The sequence below is a fragment of the Schistocerca americana genome, unplaced genomic scaffold, assembly GCF_021461395.2.
Source record: "Schistocerca americana isolate TAMUIC-IGC-003095 unplaced genomic scaffold, iqSchAmer2.1 HiC_scaffold_98, whole genome shotgun sequence".
NCBI lineage: Eukaryota > Metazoa > Arthropoda > Insecta > Orthoptera > Acrididae > Schistocerca > Schistocerca americana.
In genome coordinates, this window is record NW_025726763.1 from 52,501 (window position 1) to 57,500 (window position 5,000).

At 54.5% G+C, this 5,000-nt stretch overlaps 1 non-coding gene across 1 annotated transcript in view; it reads left to right on the forward strand.

The window, feature by feature from the left end:
• Positions 1-4,385: 4,385 nt before the first annotated feature.
• Positions 4,386-5,000, forward strand: part of LOC124593301 — a 1,910-nt gene continuing 1,295 nt past the window's right edge. The window contains exon 1 of the ribosomal RNA XR_006977948.1: positions 4,386-5,000. This exon is cut by the window's right edge and continues 1,295 nt beyond it. This is a non-coding gene — a ribosomal RNA (small subunit ribosomal RNA).

A 5,000-nucleotide genomic window follows, 5' to 3' on the forward strand; every position in this document is an offset into this window, starting at 1 on the left:
AGACAGCCATGGGCCCACAGTGCCCTTCTTTCGACCCCACCCACAAAGCCTGCATCCTCTGTCGACAACAGCACCCCAACGCCAGCGCCTCTGCCGCACGAAGTCGTGGACCGGCAATCACTCCACCTGCACCCGTTCGTGCCCCACCCCAACCGCTCGACTCGCAACTCCAGCGGATGAACGGCGGACTTTGCTCGCACTCGCAATGTGCAATCCACCCCTATAACGTGCGTTTCATGAAGAGTTATGTCCAATATGCGACATTCCCGCTGTCCATATACATGAGCTGCGAGCTGTACCACGTACGAGCTACAGACGCGATCGCGTTGCTCTCTGTACGAATGCAGATGCTCAGCGGCAGCTAGGAGGCGCTCCATCCATGTCGGTACCGGTGAGCGTTGCACTCGCAGTCGCAAAAACGTACGGCAAGTATATTACTCGGAAGAGTCAATGACAGTCCAAGCCCCCCTGCGTGGGAAGAGTCTTCCTAGGCCATGACCCACCGGAAGGGCGCAGCGTCCCCCACCCCAGACATGTGACGTCACACTATCGGTATTGACGACTAGACTGATTCCTTATAATCATTTGCGATACACCGGTGGAAGCTGCCGAGACGAGTAACTACATAGCGGGCTCGCCGTGTCACTAATGTACAGAGATACAATAGTTTCGACTGGAACCGGATTAAACGTATACACGGCGCTGATTAGTAATAGATAGAGCCATCAGAATACAGATAATGTATACAACTGTCCGTATACATGCTGAAAGACTCTGCTCACAATCACACGTCAGCCAGACACTCTTATCACGCACTACTCTCTGCCTGTAACAGGCACACAGACAATATGTAAGCACCAGCATGGAACAACACCCAGTGCATCCTCTCTGCCACATTAGACAATCCACACTATCATAACCAGACCGGGAGGTCCACTCACAAAACAGAATATCTCACCCTTCCGACAACCACCATTGCTCAGCTAAGCCACCAACACCCACACATGTCCTACACAGGGGTGCACCCAACATCACAATACTGCCTCCTGTCACACCACACAAACAATGGCAGGAATGAAAGACACAGGTCTGCCACAAGCATGGAATCAGAGCGCCGCCTGTTATGAGCCAAAGGTGCACCCTGACGTGGCAAATCAGATGATGCCGCAGTCATTTACTTACGATAATCACAATCAACAAACCGGCCCCCCCCCCCCCCCCCAAAACACCTTTCCTTACAACAATGTGTACCTTAACCTAACCTGTATTGTACCTTAACCTAACCCGTATTGTACCTTAACCTAACCCGTATTGTACCTTAACCTAACCCGTATTGTACCTTAACCTAACCCGTATTGTACCTTAACCTAACCCGTATTGTACCTTAACCTAACCCGTATTGTACCTTAACCTAACCCGTATTGTACCTTAACCTAACCCGTATTGTACCTTAACCTAACCCGTATTGTGCCTTAACCTAACCCGTATTGTGCCTTAACCTAACCCGTATTGTGCCTTAACCTAACCCGTATTGTGCCTTAACCTAACCCGTATTGTGCCTTAACCTAACCCGTATTGTGCCTTAACCTAACCCGTATTGTGCCTTAACCTAACCCGTATTGTGCCTTAACCTAACCCGTATTGTGCCTTAACCTAACCCGTATTGTGCCTTAACCTAACCCGTATTGTGCCTTAACCTAACCCGTATTGTGCCTTAACCTAACCCGTATTGTGCCTTAACCTAACCCGTATTGCGCCTTAACCTAACCCGTATTGCGCCTTAACCTAACCCGTATTGCGCCTTAACCTAACCCGTATTGCGCCTTAACCTAACCCGTATTGCGCCTTAACCTAACCTATATTGCGCCTTAACCTAACCTATATTGCGCCTTAACGTAACCCGCGTTGCGCCTTAACGTAACCCGCGTTGCGCCTTAACGTAACCCGCGTTGCGCCTTAACGTAACCCGCGTTGCGCCTTAACCTAACCCGCGTTGCGCCTTAACCTAACCCGCGTTGCGCCTTAACCTAACCCGCGTTGCGCCTTAACCTAACCCGCGTTGCGCCTTAACCTAACCCGCGTTGCGCCTTAACCTAACCCGCGTTGCGCCTTAACCTAACCCGCGTTGCGCCTTAACCTAACCCACGTTGGGCCTTAACCCAACACACGTTGGGCCTTAACCCAACACACGTTGGGCCTTAACCCAACACACGTTGGGCCTTAACCCAACACACGTTGGGCCTTAACCCAACACACGTTGGGCCTTAACCCAACACACGTTGGGCCTTAACCCAACACACGTTGGGCCTTAACCCAACACACGTTGGGCCTTAACCCAACACACGTTGGGCCTTAACCCAACACACGTTGGGCCTTAACCCAACACACGTTGGGCCTTAACCCAACACACGTTGGGCCTTAACCCAACACACGTTGGGCCTTAACCCAACACACGTTGGGCCTTAACCCAACACACGTTGGGCCTTAACCCAACACACGTTGGGCCTTAACCCAACACACGTTGGGCCTTAACCCAACACACGTTGGGCCTTAACCCAACACACGTTGGGCCTTAACCCAACACACGTTGGGCCTTAACCCAACACACGTTGGGCCTTAACCCAACACACGTTGGGCCTTAACCCAACACACGTTGGGCCTTAACCCAACACACGTTGGGCCTTAACCCAACACACGTTGGGCCTTAACCTGCTCTGTAATTGTCATACGACGCGTTAAATTAGTGTAGTGTTGCCTAACTGCAACCCCCGCAATATAGTTTGCTACCCGCACTGCCCGGTCCCCAGAGTATCGCTTCATGTTAAACACCTTGCAGCTATACACTGTAATGCGGATGGCAGCAGGACGTACATGCTCAATGCCCTTCGCAGTTGTTCATTGGCATTCGCATGGCGAAGCACAGCCTACGTTGTGGTACGGCTTGTGTCAACTGTCCGCTGATGTTGTACGTCCAAATCACACACTGTACTGCACATTGGTCCTCATGTACTGAATGATACATCGTGGTACATGTGTGACCGTACCACGACTGCGCCAACAACGGCGAACCATACGGTCCAAATATTGTGCACTCAGCTACGTGTCGTCTCCCTATAAGAGCTGGATTGCAGTATGGTATGCCGTGGATGGCGATCAGCATGAGCCGTCTGTTGATGTAGTGGCGCGTGTTGTCAGACGTAGTCGTCTCTTCTCACTCACCGTGATAGCATGGTGCACTGCGTTCCACATCTGCGACATGCGACAGAGGCCGGTTGACAGTCGTTCGCGCAATGGACATCGCATACGTACGGGGGCCACCTTCCACGTGTTCGCGAAGCGTGCACATGTTGTTGCGTGTATGTGGGCAGACATAGTGTGTCGTGACACCTGACACAGGCATGCAACAATCGTTGAATTTGCAAATGGCGATGGACGTCTACGTTTGCTGGTGACGTTACGCAAATGAACAACTGGTAAACCGTTGTGGTGCGGTTGTTCTCGCTAGAGGTGAATCAGTGATGGCGACGATCGGTTGAGCTACCAACCGGTTGTTTCAGCGATACCCACCATGCCCACGAACGTGAATGGCATGTGGGTGTGAAGCGATACGCGGCGGTGGCTGGGTGGGACCGTCCCCGGCCGGTGAGGGGGGGCCTCCCGGCGTGCTGGCCGCGCGGTGCGTGGGCGCACGCGCTACAGCCGGCTGGTGGGGGCGGCCAGTGGCAGGCGCGCCGGCCGACGGAGGCGGCAGGCGGCGCAGCTGCGCGCCGGCGCACCCTGCACGCGGCGCCGTGCGGCCAAAGTAGGTCCTCGCGGGCCCGGTGCGAAGCGCGGTGGACATCTGCAGTGTGCTGGTCCGATTGAGGACTGTGTGCGCTGAGGATGCGCCGCCGCCCGGCGCTCGGCGCCGCGACGCCGTCTGCTGCTCGGTCGCCTCTGCGGTTCTCGCAGGTGGTTTGTATCGCAGCTGTGCGGACGTGTTGGCGCGTTCGCTTCGGCACCCAAGTGGGGCTTTTGTCCTTCTGTGGCGCTGGCGTTGGAGCTGCCGGCCACCGTAGGTGGCGCGTGTTGTCTCCCGCCGGCAATGCCACGACAGCACGCTCCCGGGCCTCTGTCGGCAGCGGCAAGCTCAGTTGGGAGCACGGGTGGTCGCACCTAAAGCGTCTACTCGCCAAACTCCGGGCGATTGCGCCTCTCTCGAACCCGACCAAGTACTTAGGACGGCGCTGCGCGCCGCCGGGACCTGAGAGGGTTTCGAGGTGTATTGTGCAGGGGAGCTCAGCCTCCTCCTGTTTGCAGAATAATTGAGCGGACGCTTGCGTGTTCGCGCGGGCCCCCGGGACACACTCCCGGGCGGCCGGCTGCTCAGCTCTAGTTGACGCAGCTCCCTGGTTGATCCTGCCAGTAGTCATATGCTTGTCTCAAAGATTAAGCCATGCATGTCTCAGTACAAGCCGCATTAAGGTGAAACCGCGAATGGCTCATTAAATCAGTTATGGTTCCTTAGATCGTACCCACGTTACTTGGATAACTGTGGTAATTCTAGAGCTAATACATGCAAACAGAGTCCCGACCAGAGATGGAAGGGACGCTTTTATTAGATCAAAACCAATCGGTCGGCTCGTCCGGTCCGTTTGCCTTGGTGACTCTGAATAACTTTGGGCTGATCGCACGGTCCTCGTACCGGCGACGCATCTTTCAAATGTCTGCCTTATCAACTGTCGATGGTAGGTTCTGCGCCTACCATGGTTGTAACGGGTAACGGGGAATCAGGGTTCGATTCCGGAGAGGGAGCCTGAGAAACGGCTACCACATCCAAGGAAGGCAGCAGGCGCGCAAATTACCCACTCCCGGCACGGGGAGGTAGTGACGAAAAATAACGATACGGGACTCATCCGAGGCCCCGTAATCGGAATGAGTACACTTTAAATCCTTTAACGAGTATCTATTGGAGGGCAAGTCTGGTGCCAGCAGCCGCGGTAATTCCAGCTCCAATAGCG